Consider the following 13,602-nt stretch of genomic DNA (forward strand, 5'->3'; position numbering starts at 1 on the left):
CTATTATATATTGCTGAAAAGTCCGGGATGTCTACTTTCTAACGCAATTGAGAGCAAGCCAAGTGGGTGTCTGTAGCTCCAGAAAATCCATTTAGAGTGCAGGGAGGTCAGAATCCAACAGCATCTGGAGTCCTTTTTCAGCCTCTGAATCTGATTTTTGCTCAGGTCCCTCAATTTCAGCCAGAAAATACCTGAAATCACAGAAAAACATACAAACTCATAGTAAAGTCCAGAAATGTGATTTTTACATAAAAACTAATAAAATTATACTAAAAATGAACTAAAACATACTAAAAACTATGTAAAAACAATGCCCAAAAGTGTATAAATTATCCACTCATCAGTGCTTCTCCACATTCAACAATGGGAGTGCCTTGATTGCATAGGCTTAGGCAGAATGACACCATATTGCCAATGGCTTCTACCATGATGGCCATTTTTGCCCTTAACTCCTCAAACTTCTTTTCATCCTCCTCGTGTCGCCTTAAGATATGAGATCCAAGATCTCTCAATTCTAGCATGAGGGCTTCATCGGGAGGTTATGGTGGAAGAGAGGGTTCATTGTTTGAGGGAAGGTTGTTGTAATTAGAAGGTGGTTTATATTGGTGAAACTCTTGAGGTGGTGTGTATGGACTTTGTGGTTCATGGGAGTATTGGTGTTGGAATGGTGGTGACTCTAAATATGGTTCATATGGTGGTTGGTATGGTGGGTATGGGTTAGGGTCATATGGAGGTGAATGGTGGTATGAGGCTTGTGAGTATGGTTGTTGAGGGCTATGTTGAGGAGGGGGTTCATATGTATGTGGCAGTTGTGGTTGACAATCACAAGAAGGGTCATCACATACATTACATTGGTATGCATTAGGATTAGGATTATATCCATAAGAGTTCGGAGGAGGTTGTTGCCAAGAAGGTTGTCCATAAGCTTGAGGCTCCTCCCATATTTGATTTTCAAATCCTTGATGCACATCCTCATTGAAGCTTCCATTTCCTACAACATAGTTTGAACCACACTCATAGCCAAAGTGATGAGAATTCATGGTGAAAGAGAAAATAAAAACAAAAGCTAACAAGAAATAAAGAAAACTAAGTCCTACAACTAGCAAAAACCAACAAGCAAACCAAAAATCAGGCTATTCACAATATATACAATCGCAACTCCCCGGCAACGGTGCCATTTTGATGAACGAGAATTTGCTCGATGGTCTAGAATTTCTCTTCTAGGAATAAGAACTTTGTTGTAAGCATAGTTCTAAACCAACAAACAATTCCCACATCAAAAATTTCTCTTCCAGGGCATTTTGGCCAGTTTCACTGACCTTTTCTTTACTGTTTTTAAGGTAGTTTCATGCATTTTCTTAGAAAATAAGCGAGTTTTGGGTAGATATTCACTTACATCTGGATTCAAGCATACATTGTGCACTTTACATGATTTCATGAGAATTTTGCATGAATTATATGATAAATTGGATGATGCATGATCCCATGATTAAGAGCAAGACTTTGATGCACTTTGTTTGATTGATTTCAGGCCAAAAGAAGAAGAGAAGAGCCACGTTAGTGGCTACGTTAGTTACACTAACGTGGGCACTAACGTGGAAGGAAGGAAAGCCCCAACGTTAGGGAGAAAAGTTAGTGGCATTAACTTTGAAGAAGAAGAGCATGGAACGATAGCAAGGAAGACCCACCTTAAGAGTCACGTTAGCTACACTAACGTGAACTCTAACGTAGGGACAAAAGGCACCAAGCAACGTTAATGGGGAAGGTGAGCCCCAATAACGCTTGCGAAAGGGGTATATGCCAACGTTAGTGGAAATTATAGGGAGCCTCTTGGCATAGAACTACTCTCTGTATTTTACTTTCTCTGCACTTCTAGTTTCATCATGTATTCTCCATCTTTGTTTTTATTTTCCAGAGCTATGAAAAACTAAACCCCTTTCATTGGGTTAGGGAGCTCTGTTGTAATTTGATGGATCAATACTAGTTTTCATTGTTCTTCTTCTATCTTTTCTCTTGATTTTACTTGAAAGCTTTCGATCTTCATCTAATTGGGTAGTCATCCTGGAAAAGAAGCTATTCAAACTTGGATCTCTTCTGAACCGTGAAAGAGGAATGAAGAGATCATGCTAGAAATGCTTTCTCATGCTGGACCAAATTGGGTTTGGATGGATATGTGACTATAATCCTCTTAACACTTGATTTGGGAAATGCATGTGGTATAATAAGTGACCATACTTCATCTCTTCTCATGAGCAATTGACCAAGGAATTGGCTATTGATCAAGATTTGAGAGATTGAATTACAAGGAATTGTAATTCGATCACTTAAGATTGCCAAGGACATCAATGAGTGCATTGATTGAGGAAGAGATGAAAATGAAATTGATCCGGAGAATGCAACATCTCCTGAGCCCAATGAACTCCCGATTTCTGATCTTACCCATTCTCTTTAATTTCTGTCATTTACTTTTATGAGCAATTACCCCATTCCCATTTAAGATTCTGCAATTTACTTTCCGTCATCTACATTCAGCTCTTTATTTCTAGCATTTACTTTTTTGTTATTTACTTTCCCGCCATTTAATTTTCTGCAATACTCAACTCAAATTCTGATTCGCTCAACTAGAATATTCCTCTAATTAAAGTTGCTTGATCAATCAATCCCTGTGGGATTCGACCTCACTCTATTGTGAGTTTTTACTTGACGACAAATTCGGTACACTTGCCGAAGGAAATTTGTTGTGGGACAAGTTTTCCGCGCATCAAGTTTATGGCGCCGTTGCCGGGAATTAATTGTGATTAACAAACTACTGGTTGGTTGATTACCTAGATTAGACATTTTCTTTTGTTTTGCTTTATTCATGTAATTGCTTTAGTTCTTTATTTTCTATGCTCTCTAACTGTTTATGTTAATGCCTCACCAAGAAGCCCCTGTCGTGACAGCTCTGGCTCTTGGTGATTTTGTTATTAATACAACAGTTCTTTTACTCAGCTTCTTTCCAAATAAAATTAGCATATGATCACATTCTAAGTTTGGTGTTGCCCTGCAACAATTTGTTTTCAATCTTTCTGGATACATGCATCAATTCTAAGAGAAAGTGTCACACTAAGTTTGGTGTGCCACTTATTTTTCTATGCAATGTATCCAGCAACACCACTTGTTTGTATAATCATAATGCCTTTGCTTCTTAGGCTTGCAGTGTTATCCTTAATTTTTGCTTGCTTAACCACATACATCACTTACATTTCAGTATGTAAGATGTTCATGACCCATCATAGACCCCACCACCACTGTTTTATTTGCTGCTTGAAGACAAGCAATTAGTCTAAATTGGTGTGGGAAGGGAGAAAAGTAGGAGAAAAAGGGCAACAACAATAAAGATGAACTACAAGGTGGGAAGACAACTATCTGTCCTGAATCATATGCTTTGAACACACCCCATGAGACTAGCTAAAAAACAAGATCCTAATAAGAAAAAGGGAAAGAACAAAGGTTGAAGAATAAAAGAAAAAAAATAGCAAGAAAAGAGCTAGGCACCAAGGGTTTGAGTCTTGAGGGATGTGTCTGTGGTGTTCTTGTACCAAGGATCTGCTTGGATTACTAAGCTCTCAGGGGTGCTTTATCACCTGATAACTTGAGTTAACTAACCTGGGATTATCAGCTAAAAGTCCACTATCAAGAGCAATATTTGCTACAGAATATTTAGTAGCCCAAAGAGGTGCTGGACACTAAGACCTCAAGGAAAGAAAATAAACAAACCATGTGCCTGTGGTATGTATGTATGGGGGAGAGACTTGAGGAAGTAAGTCTGTATGGGTGTTTCAACACCTAGCACCTTGAACCAACTGGTTCGGGAGTGTTGGCTGAAAGCTTATTTTAAAGAGTTGCCCCCTTACAGAGCACTTAGCCTAAGAACACAAATAAGCCCTGAATTGACAAGAAACAAAAGGGATCAATGAATAAAAGTCTCATGGGATGCAAGCAAAGTGAGTATTCTAGGACATGATAAAGGTCTGAAAGCCAGTGAAGGAATGAACCTAAGTTGCTATGCATGAAACCACCAAAAAACCAGAGACATGACTTCCACAAGAATAACTCATTTTCTCTTGGCATTCCATTCATCATTCTCTTGTTCCAGTACTTGCTTAGGGACAAGCAAGCTTTAACTTTGGTGTTGTGATGCCAGGGCATTTTGGCCAGTTTTACTGACCTTTTCTTTACTGTTTTTAAGGTAGTTTCATGCATTTTCTTAGAAAATAAGCGAGTTTTGGGTAGATATTCACTTACATCTTGATTCAAGCATACATTGTGCACTTTACATGATTTCATGAGAATTTTGCATGAATTATATGATAAATTGGATGATGCATGATCCCATGATTAAGAGTAAGACTTTAATGCACTTTGTTTGATTGATTCCAGGCCAAAAGAAGAAGAGAAGAGCCACGTTAGTGGCTACGTTAGTTACACTAACGTGGGCACTAACGTGGAAGGAAGGAAAGCCCCAACGTTAGGGAGAAAAGTTAGTGGCATTAACTTTGAAGAAGGAGAGCATGGAACGATATCAAGGAAGACCCACATTAAGAGTCACATTAGCTACACTAACGTGAACTCTAAAGTAGGGACAAAAGGCACCAAGCAACGTTAATGGGGAAGGTGAGCCCCAATAACGCTTGCGAAAGGGGTATATGCCAACGTTAGTGGAAATTATAGGGAGCCTCTTGGCATAGAACTACTCTCTGTATTTTACTTTCTCTGCACTTCTAGTTTCATCATGTATTCTCCATCTTTGTTTTCATTTTCCAGAGCTATGAAAAACTAAACCCCTTTCATTGGGTTAGGGAGCTCTGTTGTAATTTGATGGATCAATACTAGTTTTCATTATTCTTCTTCTATCTTTTCTCTTGATTTTACTTGAAAGCTTTCGATCTTCATCCAATTGAGTAGTCATCCTGGAAAAGAAGCTATTCAAACTTGGATCTCTTCTGAACCTTGAAAGAGGAATGAAGAGATCATGATAGAAATGCTTTCTCATTCGCAATACACACCCTCCTCCTCACTCAACACACACGAAGAAATCAGAAAGCTAAGGGGGAGAACGGGAAGAAGAAGAGAGGAGAGGGAAGGAAGAACGACGGCGGCTAACTGGCTAGGGATCTGCCGTCGTCGTCGTCGAATGCCAGTGAGAGAGAGAGAGAGCTCGAGGAAGAGAAAACGCAATGGAGGAGTGAAGAAAGGAGTGCTCCGTCGCCGCTGAAGCTCCACCGCCGCTGCTAGGGCTTGTTGCCGTCGCCGTTCTGCCACCGCCAGGCTGATGTACCACCGCCGAGGATCTCGAATGGGATGTCTCACCGCCGTTGTGCTCTGTCGCCGCGCTACCATCGACTGGAGCTCATCGCTGAGTTGCTGTACCGTCTCCAAGCCGTTACGTAGCCGCTCATCTCTTCTTCACCGTCGCCGCTCATCACCATGGTCGTATCCTCTGTCACCAGGTAAGCATTCTCTGTTCTGTATCCTCTCTTTCTCTGATTTAGGCAATTAGGGTTCTTAATCCTCATTGTCAAGAACAAAACACACGGCTCAAGTTGATGCAGCTGGGCTCAATATTCCTTTTGAAGAAGGCCCCAGTGTTAGGTTAGCCACTCAGGTCCAATTTCTGTGGGGAAGGCTTTTTAATTTCATTGCCTGCTTCATAATATTTTCAGCCCTCAGTTATAATCTTTCTTTTATTCTCTTTTACGTACATCTGTTTTGATTAATTAGTTGACACTTGAAGTCCATTTTACTGTGCAGGTAATGGAAGATCTCTGTGAGCGCTATTTTGACCCTAATTATTTGAACTTCTTTCACATGATAAGGTAAGGTGAGATGTTTAACGGCACTTTTATATGCTCTGCTGATCACCCTGTACCACCATAGTAAAATTGCCAATTGAAGAAAATTTGTTCTATACTCTGCAATTAGGGTTAAATTTAATTAGGATTCTATATCACAATTTCATATTTAATTAGGGTTTTTCTATGTCTGGTTCAATTTCTGCCGTGCAGTCTCTGTTAGAAGCTTTTCTGTGCAGAATCGCATTTGATCATTGCTTGTTATTATTAGTGTTGAATTCTAATTTTGTTCTTTATTCAATTTGTGATGAATTGACTTTGGTTTTGTGAGAAGGTGTACTGTGGTTTAGGGTTCTGATTTTATGATTTTTAATTTGGGGGTTTTAGCTTCTGAATGCATATTGTTTCTAATTTTTAGGGTTATAGGTTTTAGCTTCTGAATACGTATTATCTTATGAATCTACTCTGAATTCTGTTTGAGTGAACATTTTTATTTTACTGTATGAATAGTACATGATAGGAGTTAAAGTTATTTTGCTGTGGTATTGTCTTTCTAATTCTTTGAGTTTATGTTGCTTGCTTCATTAGAATTTGCTTTCTGATTTTGCATCTTGCTTGTTAAGTTCGTTTTAGCTTCATAGTTGTATAAGTAATCATTGTTTCATACTAGCATATAAACCTTGTACTCAATTATTTCACATCTTCAATGATTCCAAGTCTCATCTATTCTCTTAATTCTAATATATTTCTGTCTTCATGCTATAAATACTCATTTTGTTAGTAATGCTTCTCACTTGAGTTGATGCTTCACTATTTTTTTAAATTCTCTGCTCTTCTAGCATCCCTTATCTCATTTGTTGAGGTAGCAGTAGGTGTAGAATTTTGACTTGTATTATGAGATGATATAGTAGTAAAATTAGGAAAAGTTAAAACAGTTGAGGAAATTGATTGTAAGTTGGAGATGGAGAATCTGCTTTGAATAATTCATGATAAGGAAATTTAGTTTCATCAAACAAAACATGCCTTGAAATCAAAATTATGTGGTAATTGATAAGGTGACATGTGATTAACAACTTTGGAAGATAATCTGTTTACAGTTTTTAAAAAATTGTAATCTGGTTTTTGTTTATGTAGTAATTGGGACAAGGTTTGAAGGCTTATGCTTATATCTTGAGCGCTATCCATTTCTATAAACACAGCCTGCAGATTCCCATAGATTTCTGATTTGCTGTCTTTCTGCTTTATGCTTTCTTCGGCACTTTTAATCATCTTTCTTCTTATCAACTACAATTAAAAATTATAATATCAAATCTCAGATTCATTAATAAGACTTGCTGCTACCGATTCCAAACTTTGGGTCCTTCTTAATTAGTAATAATAGGAGTATTTATAATATCAAATCTCAGATTCATCTTGCTTGCATTTGCATAGTCTTGGTGCTTCTGAAAATGAGGTATTCGGATGCTCTTTTGCTTCAAGAATCATCATCATTTCAAACTCCAATTGTGAAGTGAAATCTTGTCTCTTTTTCTTTCCCATACATTTTATATTGTTCTGTAACCACCTGAGACTAAAACAAGAAATAATAAAGTACAATATCATTGCTTCACGCTTTTTGTTTTTCTTATGTTTGGATATATAGCCTTGATAGGAGCTACATGTGTTTGTGAGAAACTGAACGGAATATAAAGTTTTTCTTCCTCATTGATTTGATTTTCTTTTTTTTTTATCCCTCCTTTGTATACTATATAGTATATACCATGAGTTGCCTATATTTTACTTGTCCCTTTTACATGGAAACATTGCATTACAAGTAGCACCATGAACGTGTACTTTTATTTGTTATGTTGTGCTTAACGGTAATGTTTTACTTTTTACTCTCAATTTTAAAATGATTCCATTCACCTGCACAAAGCTCATGTGTATACCGTGTTTAATGGATCGCTAACTTTTAGCTGAAAAAAGTGTCACTGTCACATGCTCATTCTTGAAATGCGTGTAAGTGTAACTAGATCTTCCTTCAAGGGAGTTTTTGCACTTGCCTCTGCTTCAAATCGAACAAAATATTTACCTTGAGAACCCATTTCTGCTATTTCCTATAAAGAAATCCATAGTTTTGTTTGATTTATTAGCACTCAACCATTCCACTTTTTTTAATGTTTATAGTTTATGACTTCAAATCAATATACCATATTGCAGATATAGAAAAACTTTAAGGGACGATGAACAAAGATTTTAACAGGGTCGCTATTCTATAGCATCTGCAGTTCTGCTCTTAAAGGTGAGTGATTTAAGAGTCAAATTTTATTACTTCATTTTCTGTTTCAACTGGAACTGATGTCACCGACTGATTCTTTTTCTTTTTCTTGATATATATGTTTGTTTTTTTTAATTGTGTTAGAGGTGGATGCTTGATCCTTTACACTTGTGAGTTGCGTTACTCATTAGTGAAAGTAGCTTTTTGATGTTTCTCGATTAATTTGCATTCTAATATGGTATCAAAGCAAGTGTTGCTGTTTTTAATTGAAGGAAGGTGCTGCTGGTGCTCATAAGATTGGGAAGAATCACCAAGGAAGAAATTAAAGAGGTTTATATGAATTTTCTTTTTAAATTCATCAACAGAAAAATTAGAATGAAGATAGTGAAGTAGTTTGTATTGGCAATCTTTTTTCCTTTCCTAGCTTTGCATTTTGTTCCCATGAGAGTAGGAGTTTCCTTGAAGAATATTTGGAGTGTTTCATGAATTAGAAGTGGCAAATTTGCTTCCCAAGGAACATATTTGTTTCTCAAAGATTCCCTTGCTGAATAAATGTGTCACCATTTAAATAAAGTTAGTAGTACAAACAAAATGAGGGTATATATGTTGTTGTTCTTGCAGGTGATAGCCGTAGCAGTAGCAATTGGTGTTGAAATACATGCAATTTTTCATCTTTTTTGTGACTTCCTTCGCCTCCTTCGTGCAAGCCCTCAAAAGTACAATCCACACCTTGGTTCAGGAGAAATAGGATTAAGCTTCCTAAACCACTCAACAGTCTAACTGGCTTCAATGCATTTTGGTACTCACATCATCTCTTTGTCATTGTCTATGCCTCGTTGATTGTTCATGGAATCAAACTTTTCTTTACCAAAGAGTGGTATGAGAAAACGGTTAGTAACTTCAATTCCTTTTCCTGGCACTAACACTTTCCTGAGGTTAAAGTTAAATTATATACAACACTATTTTTTTAATGTTTGCATTGACTTTGTTAGTGTTGTGTTTATAAAAGAAATTAATACCACAGCTTATAATCTATAGAAATATTAAGTATTATATAACTTTAAATTGCACTAGAAATTCACTAGAAGCCATCGCAATTTACCCTTTTCCTATTTAGAATAAATGATCATTTTTAATCATAAAAGATCTAAGTGCTGACAATTTTATGCAGTGTGGACAAACCTTACCTGAATTACTTTGAAAGTTGTTTGCCGTAGCCCAAAAAGCGTAGCCGTAGCCTAAGGCATCATTTTTTTTCACTTTTGGCTACACTTTTCAAGTGTACCTGAATGGGTGTTTTTCTTGTAGTGATTTAATGTAACTCGTGGCCAGCGATTTGAGGAGAATTTTGGGCCCAATCCAACTCATTTCTAATGCTATTTAACCCAAGGATTGAAGAGGGATGACACACTTTAGTTACCATTAGTTTAGTTTAGATTAGTTTTCGAGGGAAAGTTAGTTTTAGAGAGAGAAGCTCTCACTTCTCTGTAGGATTAGGATTAGGTTTTAAATCTAGATTAGAATTCTTAGATCTAGGTTAATGTCATGCTTTGATTTACTTTTCCTTTTTCAATTCTTCTTCTTCTACATCTCTTCTCTCTAGTTTAGCATTTAATTCTTGTAATTCTCTACTTTTATGTTGATACACTTTTGTTCTTTCCTTTTCCTTTTAATGCAATTTATGTTTCATGTTCCTTTATTGTTCATTTGATTTGTTGTTGTTTAATTCCTTGCAATTTAATAGTGTAAATTTACTTTTCTTACAATTTTACTATGTTTTCTTTTTATGTCTTCCAAATGTTTGATGAAATGCTTGGTTGGATTTTAGAGTAGAATTTTATGCTCTTGGCTTGGGAAGGTAACTTAGGAACTCTTGAGTTACTAATGTCCAAGTAATTGATGATTGGGAGCCATTAACTCTAGTTCTCACTAATTGAAGTGGTGGAGAGCTAGGACTTATGGACTTGGATTGACATAGCTCATTTGACTTTCCTTTACTACTAGTTAGAGGATGATTTAATGGGGTTGATCCTTGTCAATTCTCATGTTGTGGTTAGTGATTAGGATAGAGATCCTTGACCACCAACCCTTGCCAAGACCTTTGTAGTTATTAGTTTACTTCATTGCCATTTACATTTCATGTCTCTTATCTCAGAAACCCCAAAACATACCTCTAACCAATAAGAAGGACACTTTATTGCAATTCCTAGGGAGAACGACCCGAGGTTTAAATACTTCGATTTATAGATTTTAGGGGTTTGAACTTGTGACAAACAAATTTTTGTATGAAAGGATTATTGATTGGTTTAGAAACTATACTTGCAACGAGATTTCATTTGTGAATTCTAAGCCATCAATTTTCCAATCATCAATACTTCGGTTATTTTATTGGGGTTTGTTACTTGTGATAACCAAATTTTTGCATGAAAGGATTGTTTGTTGGTTTAGAAACTATACTTGCAACAAGATTTCATTTGTGAAATTCTCTACCGACAAAAATTCATTCATCAAAATCAATACGCCACTACATTCCGGTGCTGCATCAGAACGCACCCCAGACCTTTTAGTGAGACATCACAATACACCTCAAATGGTTCATTTGGCTCGGGTAACACCAACACAGGCGCAGTAGTCAACTTTTGCTTCAACGCTTGGAAGCTCTCCTCGCACTCAGACGTCCAAACAAACGGCGCGTCCTTGCGGATTAACTTTGTCAATGGCAAAGCCAATTGCGAGAAATCTTTGATGAATCTCTGATAGTAGCCAGCTAATCCCAGAAAACTCCTTATCTCAGTAACTGAGGTCGGTCGTCCCCACTCCATCACAGCTTCCACCTTGGAAGGATCTACTCCTATCCCCTATTTACTCACTACGTGACCTAGAAACTTCTCCTCACTCATTCAGAACTCGCATTTTGATTGTTTCGCATAGAGTTTCTTTTGCTTTAGTATCTGCAACACGGTCCTCAAGTGTTCTGCATGCTCTTCTTCAGTCTTGGAATAAACCAGTATGTCATCAATGAAGACAACAATAAATTTATCCAAAAATGGATGGAAAATTCTATTCATATAATCCATAAACACTTCAGGAGCATTTGTCAGCCCAAAAGACATTACAGTGTACTTGTAATGACCATAACAAGTCCTGAAAGCGGTCTTAGGGATGTCCTCCTCTCTCACCCTTATCTGGTGATAACTGAATTGCAAATTGATCTTGGAGAAAATTCCGGCTCCTTGTAACTGATCCATAAGATCGTCAATCCTCGGCAGTGGGTACTTATTCTTTAGTGTGAACTTGTTTAGTTGCCTGTAGTCCATACAAAGCCGCATACTCCCGTCTTTCTTTTTCACCAATAACACTGGCGCTCCCCATGGAAAAATGCTTGGTCGGATAAAGTTCTTACCCAACAGATCCTCTAGCTGAGACATTAGCTCGGCCTTTTCTAAAGGCGACATTCGGTAAGGGGCAATCGAGATTGGCCCCGTTCCAGGTACCAACTCAATAATAAACTCAACCTCTCGGTTAGGTGGAAATTCATCAATATCATCGAGAAATACCTCCAGAAACTCACACACAACCGAAATTTGTTCCAAGCTTTGATCGTCACCCGAGACGCCCGCGGTTAACAATAGAATACCCTGACATTCGGCCCCAAAATAGCTCACCATCATAAAATTCAAGTAATAGCTATTCATCACAACCGGCCTTTCTGTATCTTCCGGCATAAAGTACACTAATTTTGCAAAACAGTCAAGCAGAACATGGTTCTTAGATAACCAGTCCAACCCCAAGATAAGATAAAGATCGGTCATCGGCAAGCAGATTAAATCATGGACAAATCACGTTGCTTGACCCTAAATGAAACTTGTGGACATCCTAGCCTAGTTACCATGGCTTTATGGGTGGCATTATACACTTTTAGGTCATAACCTAAAACTACAATCTTCAATCCTAACTCACTAGCCTTCTCAAATGCAATGAATGAATGTGATGCTCTAGAATCAAACAAGGAATTTAAAATTTGACCAGTCATTTCACATTTACCTCGGATAAGTGTCTCAGACCCCTCGGCACCCACAGCGGAAGTAGTAAACACTCGACCAGGCTGTTGTGCTCTCCCAGCACCCTGTTTTCGCTTCTCGGGACAATTGGAGGCTTTGTGCCCTGGCTTGCCGCATGAGTAACACAATCCCTATCCAGCCATGCATGGACCACTAGGATGGTAACTCCCACATCTAGCACAAGCTTGCTCATTCAGAGGCTGCTTCCCAAATCTTCTCCCTGGAACATTGTTGTTATTGGGCCTTCTAAAGTTATTCTGACCCTGAGTCCCCTGTGGTACGAAGCCTCCCCACTAAAAGGGTGGCCCTCTAAGAGCAAAACTCTTCCCTCAGCTTGGTGGGAACGGTCCCCTATGGGTTCCTCTTTCTGCAGCTGCCTTCTTCACATATTCTTCGGCAACTCTGCTCTTGTTTATTAACTCGGATAAAGTTTTAATCTCCATAGGCCCTACAGAACTGTAGTTGTCACTTCGGAGCCCTCCTTCATACTTGATGCATTTCCACTCCTCGAAGTATCTCGAAACTCCTTGACACATGAGTGAAAACCTGAACAGCTCCTCAGATACAGACATTGTTCCCTGCTTCAGCTGCAGTAACTCAAGCTCCTTTGTCGTTCGGGCAGAATTCAGAAGGTACTTCTTATAGAATTCCTCCTGGAAGGCATCCCAGGTGATAGGATCATCACCCTGCTGCAGGAGACATCGGGCTCCCTGCCACCAATGTGATGCTTCGCCAGTGAGCAGATAAGTAGCAAACTCGACACATTGCTCTTCCGGCAACAACTGCGCTTGCAGTGCTCGCTCCATAGCCTAAAACCAGGTATCGGCTTCAGTTGGATTGGTGGTTCCCTTGAACTTGGGCGGATTAACCTTTAGGAAGGTTGCCAACGTCATCTGACCTTGAGTCCCGTTTCTACCATTTCCCCCCATTATGATTGTTGTTCATCTGCTGCCCGAGTGCCTCAGCAGTGGCCTGCATAGAAGCAGCCATGTTTTGCAACGCATCCATGAAGTTCACCGAATCTTTCGGGGTGGTTTCTGGCCCTTGAATACCGGTACGTCCTCTCCCACGGCCTTGACCGCATCCACGAGGCGCCATCTTGTTCCTTTACACACCAAACAATCGATATTAAGTTTATCAGTCTCAATATCGGAAGTCTAGTGCTTCAAAGTCCCAAATGCATGCTCATGAACGTTTATGCCAGTTATATCAATAAGATATCCTAATAGCACATAAACATAAAGACAGAGAATGCACAGAAGCATAGTCAGTCCGTCCCTCAGGCTCTACAGGAACGAACTGCCCTGATACCATAATGTAACACCCTACCACACAGAGTCTTATGCTTAAGTCATAAAATAGAGGTGGCAAGGTATTACGACCTCTAGAAATAAAATTTAGTACATATAGTATTGCAAAAATGTTTATAACTAGGATCCTTTGAAGAAAA

The 13,602-nt window shown here is 38.5% G+C and overlaps 2 long non-coding RNA genes across 3 annotated transcripts; one reads left to right on the forward strand and one right to left on the reverse strand.

The window, feature by feature from the left end:
• LOC110271777 lies at positions 5,036 to 8,984 on the forward strand. 2 transcript variants are annotated; one of them, XR_002362425.1, is made up of 4 exons: positions 5,036 to 5,492; positions 5,794 to 5,863; positions 8,034 to 8,115; positions 8,713 to 8,984. It is a non-coding gene; the product is annotated as an uncharacterized LOC110271777 (long non-coding RNA). The 2 variants fall into 2 exon arrangements; XR_002362424.1 differs by having other exon boundaries at positions 5,794 to 5,858.
• LOC110271778 lies at positions 6,906 to 8,027 on the reverse strand. Its single transcript, XR_002362426.1, has 2 exons — positions 7,429 to 8,027; positions 6,906 to 7,266 (listed from the first exon to the last, which is right to left on the reverse strand). It is a non-coding gene; the product is annotated as an uncharacterized LOC110271778 (long non-coding RNA).

The sequence above is a fragment of the Arachis ipaensis genome, chromosome B01 (assembly GCF_000816755.2).
Source record: "Arachis ipaensis cultivar K30076 chromosome B01, Araip1.1, whole genome shotgun sequence".
NCBI classification, from domain to species: Eukaryota; Viridiplantae; Streptophyta; class Magnoliopsida; order Fabales; family Fabaceae; genus Arachis; species Arachis ipaensis.